The following is a 16805-nucleotide window of genomic DNA, read 5'->3' as shown; positions in this document are numbered from 1 at the left end:
ATCATCCCTGAATATTTGCTTTGGGAAATAAGATTGCTCAGCTTATTTCATAGTAATATCCTTGAGGTTAAAAAAAAAAAAAAAAAAAAACCTAAGTTCAGATCCTTCAAACCTACACAAATTAGTTACATATGAACATGGAAGTTTAATTGTAAATTCAGCCCTCAGGGGCCGGGACATGAGACAAGATGGCTTGCTAGATTAACTCAAACCAGGGAGTTCTGGCTTTGCTTGAGACCCTGCATCAACGATAAGGTTGAAAAACCATTGAGGAATATTTCTTATATAAACTCTGAACTCTAAGTATGTTTTCATATTCACAAACAAGTATGTGTTCACAAACAAACTTATGTACATGAAAAGAAGGTAAAAATATACCTTCTAGCATGAAAGGGGGAAAGAGATTGGTTATTCAAGGTCACTATAAATGTTAAACTAAGGATTATAGTGACTTGTAAACAAATTAATCTGGATGCAAAATAAGTACCTGCATAGTTTTAGAATCATCAAATAGATTGGTTCCAATATTCTCGACAAAGAAAATTTGGTAAGTGCTGTAAATGAAACATGTAGACACCGATAAGAAATGGTATTTTACTAGCGATACAGTATCTGTGTGTAACCATTTGGATCCTATTCATGAAGGTGTCAAGTCCTATAAAGTAGCACACTTACTCTGATAAGTCAGTAGCTATCAAAGAATCCTATCAATTACCACTGAAAGAGACCCACAGACCAAGAAAAAATGTAATCTTACCTAGACTATGCAGGCTTCCTTTTGTGTGTGTGTGTGTGTGTGTGTGTGTGTGTGTGTGTGTGTGTGTATGTGTGTTTGGAATCAGTGCAGACCAATGGAGGAACTATCTAATACCAGAAAACAGAGTTTATCTTGATTAGTCACAAGATGCTTAGATAAAAATCAGTTCACAGGGTGCATGAAAATAGCTTTTTCAAATATTGTCTAATGATCATTTCAAAAATACTAAAAATCTAAAACATCGAATTCTCATAAATGCTATTAAATTTCTTCTTTTCTAGTCCTTCTAATTCAGTTGCTTGCATAAGTACCAAGGAATGGCCCTTTTCACTAAAATAATACACCACGACATAAGGACAAGCTAACTTTCTAATGCTCAGGATAGTTCACAGAAGAATGAGTATTAATTTTGAATTTAAGAGCACATGCTAGATTCTTCTGACTTTGATTTTCAAATCTCAGTTACAAAGCCTAAATATCCATAACACCACCAAGAATAAACTCAAACACTGATATCCAAATTTGGACTTTATAGGAGAGACAAAATTTTTCCAATTGATTTAACATGAATATGATGAGAATAACTATTGTTAAAAGAAAAGGTCATGTTTGGTTAGTGTGATAATCAGGTCAAATTGAGTTCAAAGTATTCTTAATGAAAGATAGAATTATTTTTTCCTAATTGCATTCTTTAGGATACTTTTTATAGTTAATATTAACATTTCTTATTTCATTCCTCAACACATATAAGCATAATGAATTCACAATAAATTCAATTTACTGAGCAATTTAGAAAAGACCTAGGCATTAGAAAATTAATTTTGTGTCACTGTATAATTTTCATCATGACCACACAGGACTTATCTACAAAATTATATTTTTATTATATCCCAAACCCATAAAGGAAGTTGAAAACTTAAAAAGTGTAACTATTTAGCCAATTTTTATAAGGCATATAAAAAACATACCACAACTCTAAAATTGTTTTAGGGTGGTACTGATGTCAGTAAACCAATGAATACTATGAGTCTTCATATTCATTGTGATCTTGACACTGAGCAAACAGACCTTACACAATATTTGTGAAACATTGTCAAGATAAAGTTATACTCTGAGAATGCCTGGGAGGTATTGTCCTTCTTTTTCCACGGAGAGATCTTTTATTAAGTGGGGTAGGTCATGGGAGGCTGAGAAACTTAAAATTGACTGCTTTCTGACATAGGCAGAAAAAACAACAAATGACCAGCAGTTTTCCCTCCTCTTCTCCTCCAAGTTCCTTCCCCCATCTCCCCTCTATATACCCCCATACACTCCTCCTCAACTTCTCTTCAGAATAGGGCAGAACTCCCACAGATATCAACCAAAGAAGACATATCAAATTGTAATAAGACTAGACACCTCCCCTCATATTAAGGCTGTGCTAGACAACCCAGTTGGAGGAAAGGGGTCGCCCAAAGCAGACAAAAGAGTCAGCAGCAGCCCCTGCTCCTACTGTTAAGAGTCCTATAAGAATACCAAGCTACACAACTGTAACATATATGCAGGAATCAGCTCCATGCATGCTCTTTGGTTGGTGGTTCAGTTTCTGTAGGCCCTTATGAGCCTAGATTAGTTGATTCTGTGGATTTTCTTGCAGTGTCCTTAAATGCTCTGATTTCTACTGTCTTCACCACCACTGTAAGATTTCTTGAGCTCTATTTAATATTTGCCTGTGGCTCTTTGTATTAATGAGACACTGTCTTAAATGAAGTCATGTGGGAAGACTCATTTTATTTGTGGGTTGTAACCTATAATTATTAGCCAGAATATCCTGTTTCCCACTTAAGTTGCTTTTGCCACAATAATAGGAAACCAAACTAAAACAATTTTTTTACTGACCACTAATTATAAACAAGATAATTTTGAGGGAGAAATGGTCCAAAGATATTTAAAAGTCTCAATTTTAAAAAGTACATATATATATGTATATATATGTATATATATATACAGATAGATAGATAGATAGATAGATATCTGTATATCTATCTATCTATCTATCTATCTATCTATCTATCTATCTATCTATCTGTGTATAGATATCTATCTATCTATCTGTATATAGATATCTGTATATAGATAGATAGATAGATAGATAGATAGATAGATAGATAGACATATAGACATATATAGATTGATAGACATATAGACATATAGACATATAGATATATAGATATATAGGCATATAGACATATAGACATATGGACATATAGATATATAGATATATAGGCATATAGACATATGGACATATAGACATATAGACATATAGATATAGAGACATATAGATATATAGACATATAGACATATAGACATATAGACATATAGATATATAGATATATAGATATATGGATATATGGATATATGGATATATGGATATATAGATATATAGATATATAAAATTTATTTTTTACACTCTATATTCCATTCCTTACCCCCCATCCATCCTCAGACTATTCCACATCCCACCCCTCCTTCCCACCTCCCCTGTCTCCACATTGATGCTCCCCCCATCCCACCTGACCTCTAAAATACCTGGGGCCTCCAGTCTCTTGAGGGTTAGGTGCATCATCTCTGAATGAAAACAGACCCAGAAGTCCTCTACTGTATGTGTTTTGAGGCCTCATATCAGCTGCTGTATGTTGTCTGTTTGGTGGTTCAGTGTTTGAGAGATCTCTGGGGTCCAGATTAATTGAGACTTCTGGTTGTCCTACAGGATCACCCTTCTCCTCAGCTTCTTTCAGCTTTTCCTTAATTCAACAACAGGGGTCAGCTGCTTCTATCCATTGGTTAGGTGCAAATATCTGCATCTGATTTTTTCAGCTGCTTGTTGGGTCTTTCGGGGCAGTCATGATAAGTCCCTTTTTTGAGCACTCCATAGCCTGAGTAAGAGTGTCAGGCCTTAGGACATCCTCTTGAGCTGGATACCACTCAACAATTATATTATATAATTGGTACATGAAGAGGTAGTCAGGACAAATAGGCCAAGCCCAAAACTATGAGAAGTAAGAATGAGAAGTGAGAAATAAGAGCCATGGCGAAGAATCACTTCACTTTCAATGGAAAAGGCAAGCTGAATCAGGGATTTAATGGTTCTAAAAAGATTTTCTGAAGGAGTTGAAACTTTAATTAGAATATGGAAGAATAGATAATACTCAGAGGCAGGTAGAGAAGTGTAATGATCATTTAAGAGAGGACAAAGTCATGAGAAGAATCACAGGGAAGTCAATGTGTTTGACATTTATGAAGTGCAATGAGGACAGGACTGTAGCTAGTTGCCACAGCATTTGCTAATTCAAGTCAGGAGTTTAAAAAAATGATGTATTTCCCTATAAATTTCCAAATGCTCATTAAAATGAAAGGTATTCACAAGTGTAAAATTAGCAGATCTTATGTATCTAAATTTAACAGAACTTAAAATATCTTTAATATATTTTCATGTGGATCCAGTAATTAAATTTTTCATACAAACAGGATCTTATGTTTATTATTTGATATGTGCTCTGTATTTTAACTTCCTCATTATTCTCATTATTATCAACACACTTTTAATACGGTCATTATAATGGTTATCTTTAAAAGTAAAATAGTATAATACAATTTTAATTTAAGTGGGAGTGGCCTCTCTCCAGTGTTCTACAACAGGCAATTTGACTTTATCTCAAACTTTCTATTAAATGAAGGAATAAGTTCAGATCATAGTTTTGAAGTCATTTAAATATTTCAAATGATATAATTTTGTACTAATCCTAACTTGTCTAAATTAGAGTATAAGTATATCATCTTCCTCCTCTCCTTCTTCCCCCCAAATCCTCCTCATGCAATTATGTCCTCTCAATTTCATGGCCTCCTTTTTATGGGAAAGCACCAATCGCTGACACTGTTAATGCTACTTTGTTATGCTCGCAGACAGAAAGCTAGTGTAATTGTCCTCTTAGATGCTCTACCCAGCAGCTGACTGAAACAGACAGACACCCACAACCAAACTCTTGTGGAACTCTTATGGAGGTCAGGAACTCTTATGGAAGGGTTAGGGAAAGGATTGAAGTCTCTGAAGGGGACGGGACTCCAAAGAAGGACCAACAGAATCTACTAAGCTGGACATCTGGCACTCTTAGAGATTGAACTACTAACCAAAGACATACACCAGCTTGAATGAGGTCTCCAGCACATATGTAGTATATTTGCAGCTCAGTCTCCATATGGGGTCCCAAGAACGGGAGGGGAAGCTCTCCCTAAAGCTGAAGCCTAACTATGTTATCTGTTTGTTCCAACAAGGCTATCTTGTCTGGCATCAGAGGGAAAAGATATGTCTAACCAGGCAGAGACTTGATGCTCCACGGTCGGGTGATACCCAAGGGGTGACCCACTCTCTCAGAAGAAAAGGGGTATGGGGGATGCAGAAAAAGAATATCTGTGAGGGGCAACCTGGAAGAGGGTATCATTTGGAATGTAGATAGATAGATAGATAGATAGATAGATAGATAGATAGATAGATAGATAAAGATAAATTTTAAAAAGTCTCTTTCTTATCAGGAAGTTTCTCCAATTCACTTCAATGACTGATAAATTTAACAATAATTCAAATACAATTCTTTTATAAACAATAAAATTCATATAATACAGAAGGGCTAAAGTTTTTATTATAAGCACAGAAATTCTCAAACAGGCACATTATAAATATAACAAAATTATAGGATATTATAAATATTCCACTGTAATATATACACATTTGCCTAATTTGGTTTAACATTAAAACCACATTCATTTTATATATATAATGAATGTGATATATATATGGTATAAATATATTGATTTTTTTCTATTTATTCTCTCATATTATACATGCCCACGTAACCATCCCCTCCTTCCATTCCTCCCAGTCCTCTGAGCCCACAGCTTCTCCACTTCCCTTTGGAAATAAGCAGAACTCCCAGCCTTATCAACCACACATGGCATAAAAAAGGTTCAATAACACTCTGCATAAGTCCTCATTTAAATGCTGGTCAAGGCAATCCAGTAGGAAGAAATGGGTCACAAGAGAGGGCAAGAGAGTCAAAGACACCTACACTCCCATTGTTAAGAGTATCACACAAATACCAAGCTAAACAACCACAGCATATATACAGCATGCAAAGCAAAGACCCATGCAGGTTCTATCAGTCTATGTAAGCCTCTATGAGCCCTAATTTCTTGATTCTGTGAGCTGTGTACTCCTGGTGTCCTTGAACTCTCTGAGTGTGTGTGTGGGCAGGACATTTGGAAATGAATGATAATTTTTTTCAAAAGTAACAAATTTCTGAGTGGGCATATTAATAGCTAGGAATGTTGTCACATTAAAAACTGAGAGGATTCTAAAAACAAAAATATCCTATGACAGTAAAGCTTCTACATTTCTTCATGTGTCTTATAAGTTAACATATACAAGAATCCCAGATAACTAATACTGAACTGGCATACTCTATTGGTCTATGCTGTCAGAAACAAAACAACTGATTAAATTACATTATATGGAAGAGTTCCAAACATACCTATCTTCCCTACAATTTTGTTGACAATGATCTCTCAAGGACTGATATGCTGTCTTTTTAGTGTATTAGCATTGAAGAATTTTAGTGTTTAATTGAGAAAATACATTCTCAGAGCACAATAAAGATGCTCAGGAAAGTGAAGCTTATATTGAACATACAAAATGAGACAACGTTTATCTTTGACACTTCTGAGTTTTGTGTGCATGATTCCTCTGCTTCTGACCTCAACTTACTTAAATCCTTCTTATCCTTCTTTCTCCTTGTGGAATTTTTAAGGCCTGCCTCACCCACATTCCTTTCACTATAGTTCATATGAACAAAATCTTCCTTAAAAGTTCTATCAACATTTAGATATAATTAAAAAATATCTCTGGTTGCTCTCTAATTATTTCAAGTGTAATAGTACACCACTTTATTAAAATAGACTCAAAGGCCCTATAGGACAGGAATAAAATCTTTATTTTGATTTCTACAAAAATTCCCATTTTTTACTAAAACTCAATAAAGTGTGTGAACTGATTGACAGATACAATTAATTCAGTATTACATTGTGATTTCTTCTTAGCCACTACAAGTATAGAAACACCCAATATCTAAATAAAAATAAAACACAAATAATCTTAGCTTGAAGATGGAATTTTAAAAACTACAGAATATAGTCTCTTGACCAGTAGAACTGTCAGAAATTATTTGTCAGAGTCTTTTGCCTTCAGGCAGATAAGTATTAACTAAATATTTTATGTGTTTCTAGGAAACACAGATAGAAATGACCAACTCAAACTTAAGATATATATCCTAATAATATCCTAATATTTTTTATCTACCACTTATCAAAAGTCTTAATATGAAACCTCTTAGGTGAATTTGAAACATCACACATGAATTTATGCTGTTTCTCTAACATACTGAGTCTCCTCTCAGTTATGTTTCATTTGAATTGACAGACTCATGTAATTAAACCCATTAAACCCATTCATAATTAACTCATCAGGCATCAGAAAGTTGCAAATAAAGATACCTTTGCCTCTTTTCTTTAGGCCTATCTTCTAACTCTCATCATTTTGGGTAAAATGTTGAATATATGCACATAAGAAAAGAAGCTCCGGGAAAATACCCACAAATACAAGGAATCTTATAATAAATTTCCTCCTTCTGAGTATGTGTTAGTGTCTCTGTTAAAGCACATGACATATCAGGTCACTTTTCAACCTTGAGCTCTGCCAAAAATCAGGCAACAGTGAAGAGTGTGACATGGCTCATCAGGACACACTCAAAGTCTAAGGCCAGAGACAGTTAACATAGTATTACAAAACAAAAAGCTACATCAGAGATGGGATGTCTTTAATCTCCATGGGTACTATTAACCTTATTTTGTCTAAAACTATTTTGGAAGTAAAGTGACTACACTTTCTCTCAGCTTAGAAAAATGAAGCCAACATGACTCTTCATCTACAAAATACAGAGATATATTATAGTCTTTGTTCTGACTTCCTTTCAGTAGTGCTTGTGAGTTGCTTGAAAAATTATCCTAGCAAAAGTGTACATTTATCAATAATACCTCAACATGAATCATATCAGATGAAAGGGAAAGACTCAATAGAAATAAGTTTCTTTCCCATTTTATATAGTATCATTTAACATAGACATATACATTTAAATTGTTCCTTTTTTTTTTTCAGTGACCTGCAATCAACAAAAGTCTGAAAATATCAATGAGGAATTCTAGGAATAACAATAACTTTTACATTCTATACTGTTCTGATTAATGTAAAGATCTCTTGAACTGCTAGTTGTAACTTAAACAGTGAGAATCTATTCATGCTGTATAGGTTATGTGTCCATTGCTCCCTTGGAAGTTGTCTTAGTAATCTGGATAGCTTTCACAAGCATCACTGTGCTCATATTCCAAAGACTTCTGTTTTACTGAATAGACTCGCAGTACAAAAATAGAGAGTCTGATCATTTAGATGTGCCCAAGAGAAGCTAGAAAGTGTTTTCTTTAAGGGAGAACATGAATTCTATTAGCTTTAACAAGGAAAACAAAAACTAAGAGAGCTATAATCTATGATAAGAACAAATCCTCTGTACATGAAAATATAAATATGTAGTTTTGCTGTTGCTATTGCACTTCAAACTCCAAAGGCTTGTGGCTTGTAACATGTGGTTATCTGAAGGAATAGAAACAATATAACATACATGCAATTATAAGACAGGAGTTATTCAATGGATTACATCATTGGAGGCTTTCTGTCCAATAACAGTTCTCTTCAAGCTGCAAAGCCACAAAAATTATAACAGCTCAGTCAATAAAGCTGAAATATAAGAGTTATTGTGTATTTATTAGCTAAGACAGTTGACAATACAACACAATTATATAGGAATATATTTGTGCATGTTTATGTGATCTTATGTGAGCTTTCCCTTCTTTTGCATTTTTTTCTACCCAGGTTCCCAACATATGCAACTTTGCTGTCTATATTCTGAGTAGATTGTTCACACTTAGTTTATTCACTCAAATGCTAATTGCCTTTATAAATATCCTCATAGATATAACAAGGATGGTGGTTCACCTATTTTATAAGTATATTTCAGTCCATTCAAGTTATCCATAAATGTTAACTACTATACTCATCGAAGAAAAGTTAGCAGTACAAAGAGGGTGGGGTGGAAAAAGAAGGAAGAAGGAAAGAAAGAAGAAAGAAAAAAATCATATAATTTTTATTATGGAATGGATGTTTAACTTATGATGAAATTATATACTAGCAAACTCCATGTGCTGAAAATATACTAAGTCCAAAATGTATTTATTACCCTTAAAGCCACTAAATATTATAGCTTTGCCTAAACTACCTATTAAGTGAGTTCAAAACATTTTCATTAGCCTACAGCTGAGAAAAGACATTTATATAATCCTATTTGATAATAAATTACTGAATAGTTCATGTAATGTAATCATTCTTTTCATCTAATAATTCTGGATACATGATACACTGTAGAGAATCAGTTGTTTCTCTTCATGACTTAGTGTCTAACAGGAAGGAGAAGCTTGGTAGTGCTGCTCAACATCACAAGGAGGGTAACCTAGAAAATATTACTCCTAAGAAAGTTCAAAGTATGATTTTAATTCAATGTGTATTGCCTTTGTGCCATCACAAAATGCAAAACTCAAGAAGTGGGACCATTGTAAATTAGATATCATCTATAAATGGCTATGTTATAATTTATCTACTTTGTTATTAGCTATTGAGGTTTATTTCTTTTTTTTTTTTTTTTTTGGTTTTTTCGAGACAGGGTTTCTCTGTATAGCTCTGGCTGTCCTGGAATTCACTTTGTAGACCAGGCTGGCCTCGAACTCAGAAATCCGCCTGCCTCTGCCTCCCGAGTGCTGGGATTAAAGGCGTGCGCCACCACGCCCAGCTGAGGTTTATTTCTTACTGTGCCTAATTTATAGAGTTTTATCATACTCAAGTACACAGAGAAAAAATATAGTATATGTAGAGTTTCTGTGGGATTCAATCTTCTGCGATATCTTTTGGAACTTACCACTATGGACAAAGATATACTACAGTACATGTCTATTGGGATCCTACTTGCACACCAAGAAACAGGTCGTAAAAATTGGAAAATCAAAGAAAAAAACACTGGCTTTACAATTGAAATATTCCTAGTATCATTATGAGGAGAACTCTAATTCCTGCCTCAATTGCAGTTGTACTCTAATTCTTCTATTTTGAAAGACAAGAATTCAGAAGGAAAAAAAAAACATAGTAGTAGTACAAGCAATCAGAAGAGTTTAATTAGAACAAGAAAAGAATCAAGGCAAATAAAGTGTGTCAAGCAGAGCAGCAATGACCTGATCCTAATTTGTATATGGGCTTGTATCTCTCCTCTCCCTATTGCTCGTTCCTAAAGTCTGCTACAGGGTGAACAGTTGTAAGAAAAGATTAAGATTTTTTTTCTCAGAATCCCAACTTACGTAATATTAAATCTATTCAATGTATAAGATACAAGAATATATATAAGGATATAGGCACCCTAAAGTTGAAAAGCTGAATAGGAGAAAGGGTAAAAACATTCCTCAAATGCTTCCCTGGAATGTAAATATTGAAATTGCTTTAATTTTGCATAGCTAGTACATGTTACTAATGACCTTCCAACATTATTTTGAACTCACAGATGATTCATTTAGCATCTACTATCTCAACTATCTTATATTTGAGCACTACTAAATTAATGCCATTTTTTTTTAAATCCTGTGGGCTGGTAAGTAGCTACTTCAAAGAACTAACATTTTAACTTACAGTACTTTAAATAATGAGAGGCTTCCTATGAAATGGTTTAAAACTATTATGTTCAGAAGATCTGGTTACAAAGAGAAAATCTACTTAGCATATGCATATAGTTTTCAAATACACTCTCATGCCCTCTTTGAAAAAGCTACATTCATTCAATATGTAATTCTATTCACGAACTCAGTTGTATCCGGAATTTAAAGGGGAGAAATAGTTCCAAGAGAATACACTTTCAGCAGTAAATACAATTTTAAGAGGTATTCTCCTGTTGTACTGCTTTATAAACAAACAAACAAACAAAACCCACACCTTCATGGCTTTCCTTAAAACCATCAAGAACAACTAGGCCATATGATTATGTTAAATTGGTCATTCTCTTGTGAGAAAATGAATGTGAATAAAGCAAAAATACACATACCAGGGTTGCTCATAAAACTGCCACTAACAGTTTAGAACAACTAAATTGAATAGAAAGACTGTAGGCCATTCCTTAATTACAACAGTTTCAGTGAGAAATGGTATAATCCTCCCTGAAAGCATGTTTTTTTTTTGTTTGTTTGTTTTTTGTTTTGTTTTGTTTTGTATTTTTTTTACAATATGTAACACAAGCATCTATGAGTGATTCATGTCCTAATAGCTATTTGAAATTTAATTCAGCATTTAGCAACATGGGAGAGAAGATCTGATTCTCTTTCCCTTTGAGGTAAATGGCAACACTTGACTGTCTCCAATCCTTTGAGGAGTTGGGGGCAATGAAATGTGGGCATGAATATTTCATTTCTAGGCAGGAGCACTTAAAAGCCAGCAAGCAATTCATTTTATTCCCATTTCCTGCTAGTGTATTCATAAGAATGTGTTGAGAGGGCAGTTTCAGGAAGCAAAGGAGCCTCAGTAAGTTTGAGTCTAGCAAACATACAATGGAATTGTAACATTAACAAGATAAAAAGCAATGTTTTAAGCCACAGAGATTTTGGGGTATTATTAGCATAACTTAACATATCCAGACTGACATAGACTTTGTCCAAAATTTTATATAATTAAAATAAATAAATACACAATGAAGCAATAAATCTATATGTAAAAAAATTAAAACAATTGTTAAATTAGAAACCCAAGAATCTCATAAAATTTTGAAGTACATGGTAGTATATCCTTTTTAGTGTAACTATTACACAACTCAAAAAACAAACAAACAAACAAACAAACAAACAAACAAAAACCACAGAATACCCAGGATACAATCCACAGAACTCAAAAAGTTTAACAAACCAAAGGCCCAAATGAGAATGCCTCAATCCCACTTGGGAGGGAGAAGAAAGTAATCACATGAGGAGGACGGAGAGAGGGGCCCAGGTGGGAAAGGGGACAGGGAGGGGAAGAGGGGAACATGATCAGATATTGTGTGGAACAGGAAAAAGAAAGGAAACAGGCAACCTGGAGAAGTAGGAAATGGGTGGACCTTCCAGAAAACACCTAAAGTCAGACATAGTAGCATTGTTCATCAACTCCAGTATGCCTGCAGGGATATGAGAAGCAAAGACAAGAGATTCACAAGAAGCTCACAGGTCTAGTGTATGCAGCAGAGAATCAAAAGACACCCTCTCAGATAAGGTGGAAAGGTGAAGGACTGAAACCCAAGGTTGTCATCTGGCCTAAACACAAACACACACACACACACACACACACACACACACACACACACACACAGAGAGAGAGAGAGAGAGAGAGAGAGAGAGAGAGAGAGAGAGAGAGAGAGAGAGAGGTGTGCCTTTACTTAACACCCACATGAACACATATCAGACACAGGTACACACACACACACACACTTAAATTTATTTTATACTCATTTTATGAGTATTATGGTTTGAGTATGAACTGTATAGCATTTACACATACTCATAATTTGAAAAGCTTTCACTCCTGGGTTTCTGTTTTGAGTCACTTTAGGAGAAAAATCCTATTTCAAGAAAGTAAATTGTGAGCATGTCCTTCAGTGATATACCTTGTCATGCATCTTTTTTGTAGTCACTTTTCTGCTTCCTGTCTACTGTGAGGTTAAAGGAGGGTAATTTGCAACCTGATATGCAACTTGCTCTGTCCAAGTCCATGATGCTGAGCCAGAACATTCTGAATACTCTGAAATTGTGAGACAAAATGAGTCCTCCCCCTTGGAGTCGTTTGTTAGTTTGGTCACAGCTGTACAAAAGTGATACAGGATAAAGGGACCACAAAGTAGGATCTTGTAGCACCTTCCTGACAATGTTTATCTTGAATTTTACAATTGCTATGTGGATTGAATTTAGATATTGTAGAAGAATTTATATAGAGAAGTCCTAAGCTGTTGCATGTAAAATGTAATGGGTTTGTCTAGTGGGAGCACACACTGAAACATGGACAAGCATGAATTCAATAAAAATTGCAAGGGCAAATAAGGTTTGAGATGGAAGTGAGACTATATGAAAAGTGAGATGAGCAATGTAATTGTGTCTTATAATATTGCAAAGAATCTGTTCATATTTTGTCCATTTTTATGGCACACTGAATATAAAAGAAATTAAATAAATAATTTCACAGAAGGAATTTTCAGTCAGTCCATTATTCTGGTGGTAGCATGATTATATCTGGCTTCTTTTAATCAAGTATAGAGTGAGAAATGCCAAAAGGAAGCAGCAAGATAAGATTTACAGTCTTGGGATCTGGTCAAATAATCCTGAGTAATGTTTCTTAGGAATGCATTTTTTTAAAGAGAATATAACATAAGCCAAGCAATTTGTATAAGATTAATAGAAATGATTATTTTTTTTGGTATTTATTTCATTTACATATCCAATGCTATCCAAAAAGTCCCCTACACACTCCCCCACCAACTCCCCCAACCACCCACTCCCACTTCTTGGCTCTGGAGTTCCCCTGTACTGAGGCATATAAAGTTTGCATGACCAATGGCCCTCTCTTTCAAGTGAGGGCCTACTAGGCCATCTTCTGATACACATGCAGCTAGAGACAAGTGCTCTGGGGGGGGGGGGGGTACTGGTTAGTTCATATTGTTGTCCCACCGATAAGGTTGCAGATCCCTTTAGCTCCTTGGGTACTTTCTATAGATCCTCCATTGGGGGCCCTGTGATCCATCCAATAGCTGACTGTGAGCATCCACTTCTGTGTTTGTTAGGCCCCAGCAGAGTCTCACAAGAGATAGCTAGCTATATCTGGGTCCTTTCAGCAAAATCTTGCTAGTGTATGCAATGGTGTCAGCATTTGGAAGCTGATTATGGGATGGATCCCTGGGTATGGCAGTCTCTAGATGGTCCATCCTTTCGTCTCAGCTCCAAAATTTGTCTCTGTAACTCCTTCCATGGGTGTTTTATTCCCAATTCTACGAAGGGACAAAGTATCTACACTTTGGTCATCTTTCTTCTTGAGTTTCATGTGTTTTGCAAATTATATTTTGTATTTTGGGTATTCTAAGCTTCTGGGCTAATATCCACTTATCAGTGAGTACATATTGTGTGAGTTCCTTTGTGATTGTGTTACCTGACTCAGGATGATGCCCTCCAGGTCCATCCATTTGCCTAGGAATTTCATAAATTCATTCTTTTTATTAGGTGAGAATTACTCCATTGTGTAAATGTACCACATTTTCTGTTTCCATTCCTCTGTTGAGGGGCATCTGGGTTCTTTCCAGCTTCTGGCTATTATAAATAAGGCTGCTATGAAGATAGTGGAGCATGTATCCTTCTTACCAGTTGGAACAACTTCTGGATATATGAGCAGGAGATGTATTGAGACATCCTCCAGTAGTACTATGTCCAATTTTCTGAGGAACCAACAGACTGATTTCCAAAGTGGTTGTACAAGTTTGCAATCCCACCAACAATGGAGGAGTGTTCCTTTTTCTCCACATCCTCACAGGCATCTGCTGTCACCTGAATTTTTGATCTTAGCCTTTCTGACTGATTTTACCCCTGAGTTTGATTATTTCCTGCGGTCTACTCTTTTGGGGTGAATATGCTTCCTTTTATTCTAGAGTTTTTACATGTGATGTCAAGCTGCTAGTGTGTGCTCTCTCTAGTTTGTTTTTGGAGGAACTCAGAGCTATGAGCTTCCCTCTTAGAAATGCTTTCATTGTGTCCCACACGTTTGAGTATGTTTTGGCTTCATTTTCATTAAACTCTAAAAAGTCCTTAATTTCTTTCTTTATTCCTTCCTTGACCAAGTTATCATTGAGAAGAGTGTTGTTCAGTTTCCACGTGAATGTTGCCTTTCTATTATTTATTTTGTTATTGAAGATTAGCCTTTGTCCATGGTGATCTGATAGGATGCATGGGACAATTTCAATATTTTTTTTTATCTGTTGAGGCTTGTTTTGTGACTAATTATATGGTCAATTTTGGAGAAGGTACCATGAGATGCTGAATAGAACGAACGTATATACTTTTGTTTTAGGATAAAATGTTCTGTAGATATCTGTTAGAATCATTTGTTTCATAACTTCTGTTAGTTTCACTTTGTCCCTGCTTAGTTTCTGTTTCCATGATCTGTCCATTGGTGAAAGTGGTGTGTTGAAGTCTCCCACTATTATTGTGTGAGGTGCAATTTGGGCTTTACTAAAGTTTCTTTAATGAATGTGGCTGCCCTTGTATTAGGAGCACAGATATTCAAAATTGAGAGTTCCTCTTGGAAGATTTTAACTTTGGTGAGTATAAAGTGCCCCTCCTTGTCTTTTTTGATAACTTTGGGTTGGAAGTCGATTTTATTAGATATTAGAATGGCTACTCCAGCTTGTTTCTTCAGACCATTTGCTTGGAAAATTGTTTTCCAGCCTTTCATTCTGAGGTAGTATCTGTCTTTTTCCCTGAGATGGGTTTTCTGTAAGCAGCAAAATGTTGGGTCCTGTTTGTGTGGCCAGTCTGTTAGTCTATGTCTTTTTATTGGGGAGCTGAGTCCATTGATATTAAGAGATATTAAGAAAAAGTAATTGTTGCTTCCTATTATTTTTGTTGTTAAAGTTGGGATTCTGTTCTTGTGGCTGTTTTCTTTTAGGTTTGTTGAAGGAATACTTTCTTGCTTTTTCTAGGGCATGGTTTCTGTCCTTGTATTTTTTTTTTTCTGTTATTTTTCTTATAGGGGTTGGATTTTCTGTTATTTTCCTTTTAAGGCTGGATTTGTGCAAAGATAATGTGTGAATTTGGTTCTGTCATGGAATACTTTGTTTTCTCTATCTATGGTAATTGAGAGTTTGGCTGGGTATAGTAGCCTGGGCTAGCATTTGTGTTCTCCTAATGTCTGTATAACATCTGTCCAGGATCTTCTGGCTTTCATAATCTCTGGTGTAATTCTGATAGGCCTGCCTTTATATGTTACTTGACATTTATCCCTTACTGCTTTTAATATTCTATCTTTATTTAGTGCATTTGTTGTTCTGATTATTATGTGTCAAGAGGAATTTCTTTTCTGGTCCAGTCTACTTGGAGTTCTGTAGGCTTCTTGTATGTTCATGGGCATCTTTTTCTTTAGGTTTGGGAAGTTTTCTTCTATAATTTTGTTGAAGATATTTCCTGGCCCTTTGAGTTGAAAATCTTTATTCTCATCTACTTCTATTATCTGTAGGTTTGATCTTCTCACTGTGTCCTGGATTTCCTGGATGTTTTGAGTTAGGATCTTTTTGCATTTTGCATTTTATTTGATTGTTGTGCCGATGTTCTCTATGGAATCTTCTGCACCTGAGATTCTCTCTTCCATCTCTTGTATTCTGTTGCTGATGCTAGCATCTATGGTTCCAGATTTCTTTCCTGTGCTTTCTATCTCCAGCGTTGCCTCACTTTGGGTTTTCTTTATTGTGTCTACTTCACTTTTTAGGTCTAGTATGGTTTTGTTCATTTCCATAACCTGTTTGGATGTGTTTTCCTGTTTTTCTATCAGGACTTACAACTCTTTAGTGGTGTTCTCCTGTATTTCTTTAAGTGAGTTATTAAAGACCTTCTTGATGTCTTCTACTATCATCATGAGATATGCCTTTAAATCCGGGTCTAGGTTTTCGGGTGTGTTGCTGTGCCCTGTACTGACTGAGGTGGGAGTGCTCGGTTCTGATGATGGTGAGTGTTCTTGGTTTCTGTTAGTAAGATTCTTATGTCTGCCTTTTGCCATCTGGTAAACTCTGGAGTCATTTGTTATAGTTGTCTCTGGTTAGAGCTT

The sequence above is a fragment of the Mus caroli genome, unplaced genomic scaffold (genome assembly GCF_978045245.1).
Source record: "Mus caroli unplaced genomic scaffold, Mus_caroli_1 scaffold_5, whole genome shotgun sequence".
Taxonomy (NCBI): domain Eukaryota; kingdom Metazoa; phylum Chordata; class Mammalia; order Rodentia; family Muridae; genus Mus; species Mus caroli.
Note: the sequence above shows the minus strand (reverse complement) of the source record.